The following is a 19,068-nucleotide window of genomic DNA, read 5'->3' as shown; positions in this document are numbered from 1 at the left end:
TGTCACAGGAGGCAGAAAGATGGGCGACCCCTAAACATAGAACACACAGAGTGTGGCCATCGGCTGGAGAAAGCTTATGACCACACTCTGTGCACTTCTTAAAGGGAACTTTAGGCTGTTCAGCCATAGCAAAGACAGAAAAACCCTAGGGCCCACACACACACACACACACACACACACACACACACACACACACACACACACTTAACAGGGATTGGGCCTAGGCGGGAACCAGTAACACAATACTACATAAACACTTAAATTAATAACTATCAATAAACTTTTTTTTTTTTTTTTTTTTTTTTTTTAAAACTAGCAACAACCAAACGTGATGTAAGGGAGGAAAAAAAGGAAGGTATACACACTCAGCAATTAGCAAAAAAGGACCAAAAACCTTACCAACTAGCTAGGAGCTCAGAGTCCACGATGCTGACTCAGAGCGGCAAACGAGATCTGGGGCTAGATAGGAGGAAGTGATGTAATATAGGAAAGGGAAGAGCTTGTAGCTCGGAGCTGATGCTTGAAAAGTTTTGCCGAATCGGATCCGTATACCGATATGTGCAGAATGAATTAAGTCAACTACTTCAGATCTGATTCTTCAAATAGAACAATGTGGATTGAGATCATCTGACTTGAAGGGGTATTTCAGAGAAACACAGTTAAGGCTCCTATATATAGCACAAGCAAAAAAAAAAGAAGTTATGTTCTAACCATAACTTTCCATGTGAGTTGTCCATCTCGCCACTCATTCTTAACTGATGGGTGCTCTGACTCGGATGTTTTTTTACAAGCTAGAGGTCTTCAACTAGCTCAAGGCTAATCCCCTATCCTATGATGCCCCAGTGTGCTCCTCAGATCATATTTGTGTGCATATTAAAAGTTGTATAAAGGTTATCTATTATACTATAAGAAAAACCTGAAAAAGGTCAAAGTCCAATTATTACTAAGTCCAGATCCCCTAGGAATCCACAGGCTGGGGGTTGGAGGGAGGGATGTAAGAATGAATGGCGAGATGGACAACTCACATGGAACATTATGGTAAGAACATAACTTCTTTATGTTAAGTTGCCCTATCTCGCCTTCATTCTTAGCTGACAGGACAGCGTCCCTAGCACCATTAATCTTGGGTGGCTCACAGGAGTACAATCTAGAGCACAGTATACCCAAAGTAAGCCTTGTCCCTGGAGGCCATATCTACTTTTTAATGAGTGATGAAGGCATGAGGTGCTGCCCAAGTTGCTGCTGCACAAATTCTATAGAAACTTTGGCACGAAAGGCTGAAGAAGTAGCAATGGCTCTAGTTGAGTGAGCCTTTACTTTGCCTGGTAATTTCTTACTTACTGAGTTTTAAGTAAAGAAAATACAGTCTGATAGCCATCTGGGCAAGGTGTTTTTTGCTACAATTGTACCCTTTTTAGCTTCTGAGAATGACAAAAGGTTTATCAGATTTTCTGAATTCTTTTTTTCTTTGTAAATAGAAATGTAATGGTCTGTGGGCATCAATATGGTGTAGCATGTATTCTGCCTTATTGCCATACTTGGGGAAAAACGACTGGCAATTCTATGGTTTGATTTAAATTGGATTCTGAACAGACTTTAGGTGGGAAGAATGGATTTGTTCGCAGGGAGACTCTGTCGTGAAACAAAAGGTATGGGGGTTTGACTGAAAGTGCTTGCAGCTCTGACACCCTTCTAGCTTAAAGTGATGGCCACTAAAAGGGTAGTTTTCCAAGTAAAAAATTTTAACTTGCATGAAGATGCAGGTTCAAATGGTGGAAGAATTAAGCTGGACAGGACGAAGTTGAGGTTCTACAGTGGTAGTGGAGATTTTACTGGTGGCCTTAAAAGACAAGTGCCCTTAAGAAAAGCTTTATATAATCTATGTGACAATGTTTGGTCCATTTTCACCTAGATGAAAATTTGATATTGCTGCTAATTGTACCCTGATGATAGCAGCTGTAGCACCCTCTTCGGAAAGTTTTGTTAGAAATTCTAAAATAGAAGAAAGGGGTGTGGAGTAAGGGTCAATTTTATTTTCTAAATCCCAACTAGAAAACCTTTTCTATTTGCTAAGACACAGTCTTCTTGTTGATGTCTTATGAGAAGATGTCAAAATGTGTCGTGTGGCAGATGAAAGATTTTGTTACCTAGCTATGTTTGGAACTGGAGCAGCCAGGGTTTGTAAGGACGGGTGAGGTATCCTTGAAGAATGGATCAGAAGATCTGGCACTGGGTCCAGGATCCAGGGTTCCTCCTAAAGATCAGGTTGTAGGAAGGGGAACCAAATTTGACAAGGCTAGTATGGGGCTATCAGAATTAAGGTCCTTCCCAATATGCTGGCTTTCTGTATAATTCTGGCTATTAATGGGAAGGGGGGAAAAGCATATAGGAGTCCTGGGGGCCAATCATGTATCAGAGCATCCCTTGGGAACTTCCCTGAAGGGGAAATAAGGCAAAATAGTTGCTGTATTTTATGTTTGTGGACGTGGCAAAAAGATCACAGCAAGGATGGCCCCATTTGTGGAAAATGTTCTCCGGTACCTCTTGTGTGAGGGACCACTCGTGAGGCATCAGTATTTCTCTGCTGAGTTCGTCTGCAATCATGTTGGAGCTTCCCAGTATGTGCATTGCTATTAGAAAGCATTGGGAGGAAGTTGCCCACTGCCAAACTCTGAGGTCCTCTCGACAAAGGGGATATGATTTAGTTCCTCCTTGCTTGTTTATGTACCATACCACTGACATATTGTCTGTTTAGATTGCAATCACTCCTACAAGTAGAGAGAGTCTTGTAATGCCTGCAACGCTAGAAGCACCGCTACTCATCTCTACTACACTGATGTGCAAGTGAACCTCGTGTTCTTGCCACGTGCCTTAGGCTGTTTTTCCTAGATAATGCCCCCCCATCTGGGAAGCGTCCATGGTCACCATGGCTAGTGGAGCTGGGGGAACAAAGGGTTCGTCTATTGTCACTTGGTTTGATTGGAGCCACCAAAGTAGATCTCTTTTGCAAGCTTGCGTCAGAATTATCTTGTGAGACATCGGAAGCGTCTGCCATGACCATTGTGCAAAAAGAAGCGATTGCAGGATCCTCATATGCATGCATGCCAGGGGAATTACTGTAATGGCAGCTGCCATTGTGCCCAGCACCTTTGGAACCTCTTTGGCTTGAACTTTTGTTTTTTGTAGAAAATTTAGGACTTGTTTTCGAAGAACATGAATTCTCTCTTCTGGAAGGTTTACCATCATTGTGACTGTGTTTAATTTATGATGAGATGGCAATAAGGTAGATTTTTCACAGTTGACAGTAATTCCTAACTGTGCAAATAGTTTTAAGGTTGTGTCCCTTGCTTCGAGGAGTAGTTGCTTGGTGGTGGCGGTTAGGAACCAGTCATTCATGTATGGAAACATTCGGAATACTAGACGCCTCAAGTGAGTCGTAATTACTGCCATGCATTTGGTGAACACTTTGGGGGCTGTAGTGAGGCCAAAGGGCAGAGCTCGAAATTGATAATGACTGGCTCCTAGCTGAAAGCGGAGATGACTTCTGGATGGCAATGTATATCAAAAGGAAAAACCAGTTATAAATCTCTCTAACTTAACTGAGGTTTTATATATATATATATATATATATATATATATATATATATATATATATAAATATATATATATGTATATATACACACACACACACACATATATATATATATATATATATATATATATATATATATATATATTATTATTATTATTATTACTAAAATTTACCAAGTAGAGAAGGTAAAAACGCACACACAGAACCTTCGGACTAATGTTAACAAAGTTGAAGAAATGAAGCCCTCTAACTTAAACGGACTTCTATGACAGAACTAAACATTATATACTACTTTAAATATCAAAAAACACACTAAACAGTAAGAAGACAATTAGCGCTCTAAATTAATCGGGCCATCCAGTATAACTATGTGCTACAACTACTAAACATTGTAACTTAACTGTCACACTTAAATAATGCTTAAAGCCAAAACATACTACAACGGGACAGGGTAAGGGTAGGCTGAACAAACAAAAGGCATAGAAAGATAAAGGGATTCTATTTTTAAATTTTTAATTTCTTACCTTTTAAACTAGAAAAAACAGAAAAAACTATGGGGTAGAACAACTGCCAAGCTATTTTCAACAGTGATAAAAAAAAAAAAAACAGTTTTAATCATGAAATAAGTAGGAAAAGAATTGTCACTTAGCCTGAGCTAGTCAAACAAAGCTTGATCTGTTTCCATGGCAAACGAGATCTGGGGAGCACACTAGGGCATCATGGGATAGGGGATTAGCCTCGAGCTAATTGAAGACCTTGAGCTTGTAAAAAATGGCTGAGTCGGAAGAGAGGATCGGCTCCAAACCCATCAGTTATGAATGGGGGCAAGATAGGACAACTTCACATCTATAATTTAAAGTGGAAATGTATGCTGATGAAACAGGGGGGAAGCTCAAGAAACAAGGAGAGATTGGGACTTTGGATGCAGACCTGTAAGGAGAATAACAATAATAATACAGGATAGTATATTCAAAATTCATACAGAATATTATATTCATAAAGTAGCACAAAGTATTCTTAGTACTAAACCAACAGGGGAATGGAGAAAGGAGATTTCGCCGATATAGATGACTGCAATTAGTGATACATACACAATAGGTAAGAGGGGGGCTGGAATTTATTGGTGAAAACTGGCAAGGGAACCAAAGTATTGGGAACAAATAACTAGTAAGGGATAGGTAGCAGAATGGGAAGATGCCAAAAATTTATTTGGACTGCAGGTTAAAGATTGCCTTTCCTATCAAGGATCGATATCAGAGTATAGACAAAGAGGAAAAATAGGGGGGTCCTAAATGCAAGACCAGCACTGGTAGAGTTTTTGTGGAATCTAGTACAGAAACTGCCATTAAAAAAAAGGAATAATTAGTACAGCATATAAAATATTGCATGATAACTATAAGAATCAATCAGAGGAGGTTAGAAAGGACTAGGAAGAGAGTGGGTAACCAATTCACAAAGAAACACTGGGGGGATATATGTAGGTCTTCCAAATATGCAACAAAGTCTCGAAGACTTGGGGTCTTTGCTTGGAAGTATTTATGTAGATATTTTTCTAGCAAATGTAGATTCCAAAGAATTTTTCCTCAGGCAGACAGCAAATGTTGGAGGTGTGATGTGGAAGAAAAAGGTAACTGGGAACATATTTTCTTGGAGTGTAATGAGTTGGCAGACTGCTCTGTCAGAGATACTGGGTAAGCAAACTGGTTTGATTAAGGAAATGATATTTTTGAGGTATTATACAGAATCGGAATTGCCTATACATAATAAGGCCTTGCTGAGTCTAATTATGATGGCTGGCAAAAAAAAAAAATTACTAGAAAATGGAAATCAAAGTCTAAATCAACTTTACTAGAAGTAGCAAACATAGTAACAGAGATAAACAACTGAAATTGGGATCTTTAGAAAAGGGTATGAACAAATTACATAGCAGAAAATGGGAATTGTGAGAACCATACATGCAGAGGAGGAATGAGGTTTAAAAGAAGGCAGAACTTGAATGAACTATAAAGAAGTTATGTACTTACCATAACGTTCCATGTGAGTTGTTCATCTCGCCTTCATTCTTACTGATGGGTTCGGAGCCGATCCCTCAGCTCCGAGTCGGCCTACTACAAAGCTCGAGGATTTCAAGTAGCTCGAGGCCAAGTCCCTATCCCATGATGCACCTAGAGTTACTTCAGATCTTATTTGCTGCGTATAATAATACCATATGTCATTCTATAACTCCATAAGAGAAAGTATAGAAGGGTTGAGTGACCAGAAAGGATCTAGCATCTCTGTCTTCTGAAAACCCAGGAGGGGGTAGGAGGGAGGGACATAAGAATGAAGGCGAGATGAACAACTCACATGGAACGTTATGGTAAGTACATAACTTCTTTATATGAAGTTGTTCTAGCTCGCCGTTCATACTTACTGATGGGTAGCGTTCTAAGCACCATCTACCTCGGGTGGCTCACGGGAGTATATTTTTCAGGACTGTGGATCCAAAGGAGGCCCTGTCAACTTTGTAATGAGTGATAAAGGTATGGGGTTTCGACCAAGTGGCTGTTGCACAAATGTTATCAATAGGAAGTCTGGCAGAAAAAGCAGAAGATGTAGAAACTGCTCTGGTTGAGTGAGCTTTAATTTTATGCTGTAAAAGCATATTGGCAGCTGAATAAGCAAAGGTGATACCATCAGATAACCATTTAGACAGAGTTGTTTTAGCCACTGGCATACCTTTCCTGGAGTCCAAAAAGGAAAAAAAAAAGCTGATCTGATTTCCTGAAATCTTTTGTTGTATCCAAATATAATCTGAGCTGTCTGTGAACATCAAGTTTGTGCATGTATTCTAGATTGTTGGAGTGACTGGGGAAGACAACTGGCAAATCGATAATTTGGTTAAGATTAGTTTCAGTGCAAACCTTGGGTAAAAAAGAGAGGTTTGTTCGAAGTGAGGCACTGTCAGCATGGAAAATCAAGTAAGAAGGTTTAATGGACAAGGCCTGAAGCTCTGACACTCTGCGGGCAGAAGTAATAGCCACTAAAAAGATAGTTTTCCATGACAAAAATTTGAGGTCGCATGAGGAAGCGGATTTAAATAGTGGAAGAATAATGCAGGAAAGCATAAAATGTAGATTCCATGGGGAATAGGGAGATTTCACACGTGGTCTGATATGAAAGATCCCTCTGAGAAAGGCTTTGGATAATTTGTGCGACATAATATTCAATCCTTCGAATCCAATATGAAAGTTAGAAATGGCAGCAAGTTGAACATGGACTGTTGCTCCTGCACCTCCTTTACTGAAGATCATGATCAAAAATTCTAGTATAGATGCCATAGGGGCTTGGTAAGGTTCAACATTGCTTTCAGAGGCCCATATAGAAAATGCTTTCCATTTACTAAGGTATAGCTTCCTCGTAGAGAATTTATGAGAGGATAAGAGAATTTGCTTTGTCTCATTAGAAAGGTTATGGAACCTGGCTATGATGGGAATTGGAGCAGCCAAGCGGTCAGCTTCAGGGACTGCAGAGAGGGATGAAATTCTCCCGACGAGTGCGTCAGAAGGTCTGGAACTGGGTCCAGGATCCAGGGGTCCTCCAAAAGATGAAGTCAAATGAAGGGGAACCAAATCTGATGAGGTCAATGAGGGGCTATTAGAATGATGGTCCTTCCCAGGGCTTTTGCATTCTGTAGTACCTTGGGTATCAACGGGATTGGTGGGAATGCATAGAAGAGAGCCGGGGGCCAATCGTGAACAAGTGCGTCCCTTGGGGCTTCTCCTGGAGGGGGAATCAGGGCAAAGTAGCTTCTGCATTTCGTGTTCAAGTGACTGGCAAAAAGGTCGCAGCAAGGCTGGTCCCCACCTGCGGAAAATCCTGTCTGCTATTTCTGTCTTGAGGGACCACTCGTGGGGCAACAACATTTCTTTGCTCAGCTTGTCTGCTATCACGTTGGATTTCCCTGGGATGTGCGTTGCTAACAGAAAGTGCTGGGTGGATATAGCCCACTGCCATACTCTTAGGGGCTCACAATAAAGGGGGTATGATCTGGTTCCTCCTCGTTTGTTCAAGTACCAGACCACTGATATGTTGTCTGTCTGAATCGCAATCGTACCCAGAGGAAGAGAGTCCTGGAAGTACTGCAACGCCAAAAGTACTGCTGTCATCTCTAAAGCATTGATAAGCAGATGTGTCTCTTAATCGGTCCATGTGCCTTGGGCTGTTCTTCCCTGAAAATACCCCCCCACCCTATCAGGGAAGCATTCATGGTCACTGTGGCCACTAGTGGGGGTAAAACAAAGGGACGTCCTATTGTGATGTGAAGTGAGGTCAACCACCACTGAAGATCCTTTTTGCAGAAGTTTGTGATCATTATCAGGTGAGACATGGGGAGCTCTTGGTAAGACCATTGAGTGAACACAGCCATTGCAGTACCCGCATGTGCATACGACCCAGTGGTATAGCCGGAATTGCTGCTGCCATCATACCTAACAATTTTTGAATTTCTGATGCTGGAACCTTGTTTTTGGATGTCAGAATGCAGACCTGCTGACGGAGTAGTAAGACTCCTTCTACTGGAAGTCGTAGCATGGTGGTGGTGGTGTCGGTGATGTCCAGTTCTGCTCTGATAAAGACGATTTGCTGCGATGGCAACAAGGCAGATTTTTCTGAGTTTACTGTAATGCCCAGCTGGCTGCAGAGTGACAGAGTGGATTCCCTGGCTTGAATGAGTTGATGCCTCGTGGTGGCAGTGAGAAGCCAATTGTCTAGGTATGGAAACACCTGGAATCCTAAAAGTCTCAGGTGAGCCGTTAACACTCTGGGGGCTGTAGTGAGACCAAAGGACAGGGCTCGAAACTGAAAATGATTGGCTCCTAGCCCCAAACACAGATGATCCCTGGATGGCCTGGCCATTTTGATGTGGTAGCACGCATCTGGGAGATTCATCAAGCACATCCAATTGTCTTTCCCTAAGAAGGGAAGCATCAACTGAAGTGTGACCATCCGAAACTTCTCTTTCTTGACAGATTTGTTTAGTCTGCTGAGGTCCAATATAGGTTTCCAGTCCCCTGTCTTTTTTGGGACTAAAAAGAATCTTGAGCAAGTTCCAGATCCTGTCTGGTCTGCTAGGACTGGTTGGATGACTCTTTCTTAGCAACGTTTGGACCTCTACTGTTGCTTGTTCCCTGTAACTGGGTGGAACGGCCAGGATTTTACTTGTCGGTGGAGGGGGTGTGGTGAATGGAATGAAGTATCCTCTGGAAATTATACTTTGTACCCAGCTGTCATTTGTTATTTTAAGCCAGGCGTCTAGGTACAAAGATAAGCGACCCCCAACTGCCTCCAGAGCAGGACAGTCGGGCCTCCTTTCAGGAGCGCTGGTAGGGCTTCCCAAAGAAGTGATCTCTGTTGCCCTGGTTTTGCGGACCACCTCTGCCGTGAAGGCAGAGTCTTCCATTATTGCCCCCTCCTCTGCACCTGGAGGGGGGGGTTCACCCACGTGTGTCCTGAAAGGCTTCTTGGGCTTTTCAGAACCACATTTTCCCTCCCCTTTGACCCTTGGGGTAGGGTCTGGTAGGGGTGAAAAAACAGATTCCGATGGCAGAAAGAGTCTTTCCATCCTGCTCAAACCTGGCCAAAATTTTCTTAACTTTGGGCCCGAAAAGGGATGAGCCATCAAAAGGGGTATTCACAAAAGATGACTTGAAGGGCTCTGGGAAGGAACACAAGCGCATCCAGGAGAGTCTCCTGAGAGCAACTCCTGTACCCGCTGCCCTGCTCGTTCCATCAGCTGCATATGAAATGAGGCACATGGAAGAGTTAACAATGGAGTTGAGGGTAGCAAGCTGGGAGGCAACTTTGTCTGTAGCTCCTGCATCTATTGTACCCTGAAGAGTATCTCCAAGCTCTTTAAGGAGATCTCTTTGTAGTCTCGTGAAATGGGTTAAATAGTTAAGCAAACGGAGTGCAAAAGTCGCTGAACTAAACATGCACTTCCCATATCTATCCATGATCTTGGAGTCTCTGTTAGGAGGATGGACAGTAGTAGTAGTTTCTGACATTTCCTTTTTGGTGGTTGCTGCCACCACCATGGCATCAACTGACACACCTTTGGTCATGAAGGATTTATCTTGGGGGGCAGATATGAACTTATTAGGCCTCCTAGGGACAGGCTCCATGGTGTCCAGAGACTCCCACGCCCTTTGTGAGACCAGCTGCATAAGCTCATCGAAGGGCGGAGACACCCAAGAGTTGGAGGGCTGAGACCAGAAAGCCTTCAGGAGAACTGACTCGTCTTCAGTAGGGTTTGTGGACTGCCAGTCACCCCCTCTGCCTAAGGATTTCAAGTATCTCTGCAAATGAGATTTCCTCAGAGGGGGACCATGGGGACCCTTCTGATTCATCCAAGTCAGTATCAGATGTTACGGACTCCTGCGGGGAGATTAAATGTTTACTCTTACAAACTCTCTTCCTGGGAACCTCATCAGTGGGAGCTTCCGGTGAGGTCTTGGAAGAGCATGGGTGACCCAATGGGGCTTCCTGAGGCTCTCGGTCTTTGCACTTTGCCAGGATCTGTGAAGCAGAAGCAGACACAGGCGCTTTAGGGGATGAAAAAGCCGGACCTGAGGTTGAGGATGTCTTAGGAGACATAACTTTCCTAATGGCTTCAAAGGCACCCCTGCTCCGATGCAAAGGGACTGACAGATCCGAGGAAACAGCCGATATCCCCGGCACCAGGACAGTGGACTCCGAACCCCAGGTAGGAGCTGAGCTCATCCAAGCCGAAGCCCCGAGAGGCAGAGGCGGAACGGGCAAGTCAGTTTGACTATCCTCCCTGGAGCTGACCAGAGTGTGTTGGCACCTAGAGTCCTCGATTGGTGCCGAGGACAGGAAGGCTCCACAATCAGAAAGTCGGACTCCTCTGGCTCCGAAGGACCTGTATGGATTGGAGGAGGAAGAGTTGTAGCTGGCATAAGGGTCTTCAGCTCCGAAGCTGCCTGGGTCGGAGCTGATAATTTTGCAAAGGCCAGTGTCTGTAAAAGCTTCTGCACCACACGATCCACATCCAAATCTGAAAGGCTAACAGAAGACCGAGATGAATGGATCGATGGTACCGACTAAAGTAGAGGAGATTTTGAAATTTCGGATACCGGTTCCAAAACTGGGGACTGACTCCAAACAGAAAAGGCAGTTGGCTCTGAGACCTGTGGAGCCGATGTCATAGACTTTTTTGATTTTTTTTAATCCATAGAAGACTTGGAAGACTTTGAGGACTTACTAGATCCATCCTGGTCACTGAAAGCCCCCTGGAAAGAAGGTTTCAACAAACCCCTGTGAAAGAGTTTCTTCTTTCTCTCTTGGAGAACCCGAGAAGAAAAGGAATGGCATATGGAGCATGTTTCTTGCAAGTGTAAAGCATCTAAGCAGTAAACACAATTGACATGGCTGTCAGTGACAGACATCTTTTGCCCACATTTAGGGCATTTTTTAAACCCTGACTTAGGGTGTCTGTCCTTGTCATCAGCCATGACAAAAAAATGGACACACCCAATAACAACAAATATTAATTAGCCTTCTAATTAAAAACAGGCTAACTATAAACACACACACAAGCCCTTTAAACTAAGGCTAACTACAATTAAATATATGAATAAGCCTTATAATAAAAAACAGGCTAAACATAAGCACACACACCCTTTAAGGCTAACAATCACACACACACTAATTATCTAAGCAGATAATATTAATTAGTGACAAAACACTAAACTATACACTACTAAATTAACTCTTAACAGCTATAAAGTTGTGACAAATGTCACTAACTAATCACACAATACTATCTCCAAGAAAAAAGGGTGACAGAAGGTCACTGATTAAACAACTTTCAGTTAGAAATTGAAATAGGCCTAAGAAAAAATGAGGCCAAATACATAGCTATGAAAAAGGCACACAAGGAAAAGGGAAACTACAGATAAAGTTATAAGAGCTTAGCTAACTAAATATCTAACTATGCTATCAAGAAAATACCAACAATTTTTAGAAATATAATAATAATAATAATATTTTTACTGGCCTGAGCTAGTGACAACCTCTGATCTGTTGCAGCAGCAAACTAGATCTGAGGTAACTCTAGGTGCATCATGGGATAGGGGCTTGGCCTTGAGCTACTTGAAATCCTTCAGCTTTGTAGTAGGTCGACTCAGAGCCGAGAGATCGGCTCCGAACCCATCAGTAAGAATGAACGGCGAAATAGAACAACTTCACATGTATTGTTTGACACTGACGATGACTGGATAGATTATAACTGATGTATAATATTTGCAACTGCAATTATGTCAACGTGGTTTGTAACGTATAATGTTTGCAACTGGAATGGTGTCGGTATGGGTTGTTTTCATTTATATAAATGTAAGACTGCTTATGTCATATGTGATAATTTAATAAAGATGTTTCTTGTTTAATAAAAGGAGGATTTGTCTTAAGAGATCTTACCTCTGTGGAAAAGTAAGCAAAGTTTTTTGCACAGAACATGGAACTTGGAAATCTCCCCAAATGAACTCACCATAAACAGCATCGTTTTCCAGAACATAAGCATCAGGTCTGCCAAACCAGCCAGTTCAAATTGCAAGCATAACCATATAGCAGTCAAGAACTTCAGATCCTAAATGGTGAAGAATTCCCCATCAACACACAGATATGAAGGATGTCTGAATGCCTGCCAAAAAAAGAAAACCAGTGAAGAAAGTAAGAGAAAAGCAAAAAGAAAACGCTCTGTCTGGGAAGAACCTTACAGCTATTCAAACACACACACAAAATTTCAGCTTTACTACAAGAGATGGCTTGCAGTAATTTACAGGAAAAATAAATGTTCTCTGAGGTGTTTAGCATAAGTGAGACAATGAAGGAATATATAAAGTCAAATGATTAAATGCTGGGAATACAACAGAAGAAGTTTCAAGCAGCTATTCAGATAAGCTGATAAAACTGCATAAACCGGAGGATGAAATGAAAGAAAGACTGGCTGAACTTGACACCTCTCAAAAAATGTTTCAAAAACAGAGTTAGAACACAGAGAAAGCTGAGATTTTCTGCTATACTAGAGAAACTGGAAGGAATAGACTATGACTGTATGCATAAACTGGACTGATATTCCACAGGAAGGTTTGTTAGTTGCAAGGGCACATCATGTACATTCTCCAAATCTATACATGCAAAAGTGGTCATACCAGCAAAAAGAGTTGCTTCTGATAAAACTGTGACAGAAGGGCAGGTATAAACATTGGAGCCAGGGAATTGTTATGGCTAGGCTTGTATAGGCCCTAGGGCTGATAGCCTAGTACCAACCTATGAGACACCAGAGTAATTGCAGGAAATTACCATTAGTTGTACATCAGGTACATAAGCAAGTTTATCCCAGCATCAAAGAATGTCAAGAACGGAGGTGTGAGATATAAGTTGCTATATCTAGCTCCTAAGAATATATATTTTCCTGGAGTATCAAACACATTTTTGGATGCAGAACAGCCTAAGGAGGGAATAAAAGCATGTAGAAAAAAAAAACAGACAGCTGAAGGGGACTCTGCTTCTCAATCTTGTGACAATTCCAAAGTCTAAAAAGAGAGTTTGCCAGTGAAAGTGTTTCCATTTTTTTCAAAAGAAAATGACTGAGCAACACAAAAAAGTCTGACTAGAAGAACCAAAGAGTACCTTGGATTTGAATCAGATACTGGTGCTGGGAGGTGGAGAGAAGAAAGACAACCAGCAATGAAGAGAAATGTGTGAATACACTGAAGAACTGTAAAAGCATCAATTTCACTAGATATAATTTAGGCACGTGAACAGTGGTTATGTAAGACAAAGTGACTGAAAAATTTGGATGTTTGTTGACTGCATTAAATTGGCAGAAGAACTCAACGATAAACTCTACTTTATATAAAAGGACATTGACGGGAATCAAGTACTAGCTGTAAGTAAATAAAAAAAGCTTTCATTGTTATTTCTATACAAATTCATGAAGTAAAAAAGTACTGTAAGACATGCATTCACAGGTAATTTAAATATGAGGTGGGGGTGTTTTTACTAGTGACTGCTTTTTATGCTACAGATATTAAAGAAAGTACTTTTTCTTAATTGTAACATATCCAGGCTTTTACACTGTAACAAGATAAAGTCTGGAAAGAAGCAAGTTGAAGTTAACATAATGTTGTAATCTTGGGCTGCTAAGTGGAGATAGAATCATGTGCTGATCATATTCTGTGTAGAACTAAAATGTGATAATCCCTGTTTTTAAAGAAGTGGATGTCTAGAATAATGTCCTTAATTTAAGCTGCAAACATTTTTAAGCAAATTGGCTTGAAAAACAGAAAATGAAGAAAAGGATGAAAACTGATAGTTCTTTCTCACATATGAAGACTTATTAGTTTTTTATTTTTCTACTAACACCTGCTTTTAAATGGAGACATGCAGCAAACAGGTGCAAGCAATTCATCAGGTGAGGTCTATCCAATATATTCTGAGTGAACGTGACATGGGACTTCCTGGAATTTACAAAGTTATTAGATTTTTTTTTTTTAAATTTGCAAACATCTGGCAGATGTTAAGATTTGCACTGGGTGTGACGAGGGTGGACAGGATTAGGAATAAGTATATTAGAGAGTCAGCCCAGGTTGGAAGGTTTGGAGACAAAGCCAGAGAGGTAAGATTACATTGGTTTGGACATGTGCTGAGAAGGGATGCGGAGTATATTGGGAAAAAGATGCTAAGGATGAAGCTATAAGGTAACAGGAAAAGAGGAAGGCCTAAGATAAGGTTTATGGATGTGGTGAGAGAGGACATGCAGGTGGTTGGTGTGACAGAGCAAGATGCGGAGGACAGGAAGAAATGGAAACAGGTGATCCGCTGTGGCGACCCCTAACGGGAACAGCCGAAAGAAGATGATGATCTGGCAGACTAATCATGAAAACAAGGAGTCTGTAGCTGCAAGTTGTTGTTGTGTCTTTCGACTTTCCCGGTTAGGGGTCGCCACAGTGGAACTCCGGTCCACTAATGATTGGCAGTAGATTTTTATGTGCCGAGTTGCTGGCCTGACGCACAACCTTCAACGAAGGTACGCCCATTCACGCACGTCTCCACACAGAAGACGGTCTAATTGAGAATCGAACAGGACAGCTCTCACTGTGAGGCGACAACGGTACCGCCCCACCACCGCAGTAGTCTGTAGCTGCAAGTAAATAATCATAAAAAGTCTAAACAGTGTATTATGAGTGAATGTACAATACAATTAACTTTTAAGGAGAAACTGGCAAAGAACTGAGTGAACAAATTACGTTTGAAACTGTGAGAGTAGCTCCCTTCCCAGCAGTCGTAGTACTTCAATGCATTAAATACAACAGTGCACAATTTAGTTTTTCTAAAGTAGTCAATGCATTTTTTTCTGAGGGCTAAAAGTTAAGATTTACTAAGTGCTTGCACATTAGTTTTACATCTAAGATGAGTACAATAGATAAATACAGATTAGTGTAAATGGGAACACAGGCTCTTACATGCACATTAACATCATCAACAGTAAGAACAGGTAATTTTTGTGAGTGTGACCATCAATTTGGGACAACTGCTTCTATCAGGTGGAGAAAACATCCATTTTAGAAAGTGTACATAGTTTTGAGTGCTTCTGTGAGTTAAAAGGAGATGGGGTTTTAGAAAAAATATAAATACTTTCAAACTTATGGTTAACTCTTAGACAAGATATCAAATTTATTATCTCTACAAGTGAACTGATAAAAGAGCTAAAATACCAAAACCAAATACTTTTGTCAAAATATTGGAAGGATAAAATACCATTGATAGAAGATAACAAAATACTAAAGGCAATTAACAATAAAATCAGTTTCTCTCCAAAAATTAATATTTACACAATTGATGATATTTAATAATGCCTACTATACACGCCTTAGCTTGCATAAATTCAACTCGAAAAACTCGCCCAAATGTCCATACTGTAAAGATCAAATGGTGGACCTCTTGCACATGTTCTGGAGCTGTAAATGTATTTACAAACTTTGGAATTCCTTAAAAATCCAACTACAAAAGATGGGATTATCAACATTCTACACTTTCTTGGGAATTCATGATACTACATATTCCTCCTAATAATTTGAATAGAACCCAAATGATTATACTTATGAATATTTTTTTATTAATGAAACTTTATATAGCTACAAATTGGTTGACTCCATTTCAAACTTCGTGGGAAAACTTTAAAGGTTTAGCCATGAAACATATTCTAGCACATAAACTTTTAATTAAGGATAATAAAAGGAATATTAATAACCCCAAGGTGTGGGAACAAATTTTCAACATTATATTAGCTTAATGTACCGAACTCAGCTTAACCCCAGGACATGCATACTTGATGTGAAAGTTGGTAAGAACAAATCATTCTAATGATAGTAGATTTTTGTCATTACATGTTCCTTTCTTTTTTTTCTTGATTTTGTTTAACGGATAGAAGCATTCATGTAAATAATGTACATAGTTTGTAGTATGGGTATTACTAGCTTAATTTGGGTATTATTTGTATTTCTTTTTCTTTGCTGTTTTCTTTGTTGTATGGAAAATTGGTAAAATAATAAAGATTTATTATGGAAAAAAAGAAAAAATATAAATACTTACATTATATATTTTTGTTTGCTTTGTGTGTTGTGCATTTCCACAGAAGCAAAAAGTGATGTAGGTAAAAACAGAAAGGAGGTGAATAAGCAGCTAGGTTCATGATTAGTCTGCCAAATATTTGCAAGTGTATGTAAGCTGCAAATTGGACACAGACATTTAGAAAACACTAATTATGTGCGAGTAACAGCTTTTTTTATCAGAATGGTTTCTCTGTCAATATCAACAAGGAATGTAATGGAACAAAGATAAAGTGTACATAATTAAAAGAAAGAAGTGCAACATTCAAATAGCAATGCTACTAGGAGACAGATCTGGATAGAAATCAGCAGGCAAATTTGTCAAAAAATGGATTTCAAGATGAACATTCAAACAGTATGAGAGACAAAGGAAAATGAAAATAATACTGATTGTGAGAGGAGCCCCAATAGTGAAAGAAAGTGAAAAAAAAACAACAATGTTACATTTATGGTGGTCAAGCATGCTGGCATGTAATTATATTTCACACAAAACTGCTATAATGGATTTTAACAAAATGTGGGGAGAAGTAATAAGCTTTCAGCAGATATTATTATTTATGAGTAGAGACTCAAACCTGATTTGCAATAATGAGTATGTATTAGGGGGACCCAAAAGTGAAATGCAACAAAAGAGGTATATTTCCAAAGTAGTACACAAGTATATCAGGAATGGAAGATATGAATGTAGTAAAATGAACTCAAACAGAATTTACATATTATTTCTCACAATTATTCAATAACTGTGCTAGTCTAAAGAGAAATTAAGTTTAGAAAGAGCATGTATATTTGACTAAATGCTATAAATATTCAATAACTATATCCAAGTCGTGCAAAAAAAGTAAGAAAAAGATGTAGGGCAAGGATGTAAAATGAGATACTACTGTTTTCTTACTTACCTGTTAAAAAGAGAGAAATTTAAGAAATGGGCAGCAGATATAATTTAAGAATTATGGAAGACAAAAATTTTCAAGAGGGAACGCTAGTAAGTGAAATAAAATGGAAAAATAACATAAAAATATGTGGGAAATAAGTAACAGGAATTACTTTGAGGGGTTGACAAAGACTAAACTATTGCAGAAGAAGGGGAATCTAAAAGAACAAGAGAAGTAGCAATAGGCATCTGGATACAATGCATCATTTTAGAAAGGTTGCTGTAAAGTTATTATATTTTATAACAACTTAGCATAGCAATTTAGCCAACATAAATTAGAAAGGATTGTAAGCTCAACTTAGGAGCCTTTGACAATAAACATATCCAGAGATCCAATACATGTATTAGAAATATTTCCAAAATGTTGTGTGAGGCAGAAGAACACAAAAATTAAAAAAAGGCACAAATGGAACTATGTAAGGAAGAATTAATCATGCTGCTATTAGAATAAGAGGAGGCTCAGCAATTAATAGCTACGAGAGAAAGAGAGATAAAAATGGTGATGTATAATCAGGAATAGACAGTATTTCATGTGGCTAGGAGGGAAGAAAGTGATTAAGGACAGTACAGCTATGCAAGACCTTATCAAAACAGTAGAAGTCTCTGCAGTATTCCAGTACTGATGAGTTATCTCACTGAGGTAACCTGGCATCTGGCCGGCTTACCAAAGCCAAAAACATTCCATATGGTCATATGTCTGGTGTATGACCTAAGCCTGTCAATGTTAGGGTACATAAGTGGATGTATGACCATAAGATCCACAGACTTTCCGCACCAGAAAATACCTGAGTAAACAGTATAAAACCACAGCAAAGTCAGCTAAGAGGAGACAGCAGCCAACTGGCCCCCCTTTCAGTCTACAGAGAGCAAAAAAAAAAAAAACATGAGCAGGAGAGGAGGGTGGGTTGTAATACTGCAACAGTGATCAGTAACACGTCTACTGTTATGGTTAGTTCTTACAAAACTGTACTACGCTCTTCCTTAAGTCACTGTTGCAGTACTTCAGTACTGATTGGTGATTCCCCAAACTTATCAATTAGAAAGGATAGATAGACCAGAGGCAGGGGAATTACCAATCCTGAAAGAACAGATCTTGAAAAGGAAGTTCTAGATCTAGAGAAAGCATCTACTCTGCAGTATTTTGTGAAAGTGTGAGGAGATGAAAATGTGGATGCTTCTAGAATATCCACAGAATCAATTCCCTTGAAGGAAGCCCCAGAAGAAGAAACTGCTGTGGAATGAGATTTAGCACAAGACGATAAGGACTTCCCATAATCAGAGTAAAAGAAAATGGACTTAGAGCTCCAGTTAGCAGGCAAAACATGTGTAAGAGAGTCTTTCCTCTTGCTCTGAATGTTAGGAAAGAAAGCAGGCTAATTAACAGCATGCTTGAGAGACAGATTAACTACTTTGGGCATAAAGGAACGATCAACCTTAACAGATACTCTATCCTTATGAAAAATAAGGAAACAAGACAAGGCCATAAGAGTTTGATGCTCAGAAACCTTTCTAGCTGAGGTAAGGGCCTACCAGCAAAATGTTTTTTCAACTGCAGAACTTCATTGGAGCCAAGGTCAGCAGTTCACAGGGTGACTGTGTAAGCTTTTCCATGACAAAAATTAATATCCCAGGGAAGGAGAGCCCATCTAAGTAGATTCAAGTGAAGGATCCCTTTTAGAAACTAGTCAACTTCAATTCTAGAAAGCAAAGGAGGGTTAAGAATCATATATGCAGAAATGGCAGACAAGTGTGAATTGATAGTGACAGAAGAATAGGCTAGACCAACTTTAAGAAGCTCACACAAGTAGGCCAGAATTTTGGGAATCTACATATGGATGGGGCTCTCATTCTTTTTATGACACAAAACAGAAAAT

General features: G+C 40.0%; 1 protein-coding gene across 1 annotated transcript in view; it reads right to left on the bottom strand.

The window, feature by feature from the left end:
• PACS1 (phosphofurin acidic cluster sorting protein 1) overlaps window positions 1-19,068 on the bottom strand; it is a gene marked incomplete in the record, with an annotated part of 1,397,033 nt that overhangs the window by 338,144 nt on the left and 1,039,821 nt on the right.

The sequence above is a fragment of the Protopterus annectens genome, chromosome 6.part1 (assembly GCF_019279795.1).
Source record: "Protopterus annectens isolate FY-2018-M chromosome 6.part1, PAN1.0, whole genome shotgun sequence".
Classification (NCBI taxonomy): Eukaryota; Metazoa; Chordata; order Ceratodontiformes; family Protopteridae; genus Protopterus; species Protopterus annectens.
This window is presented reverse-complemented; position numbering and strand designations above follow the sequence as displayed.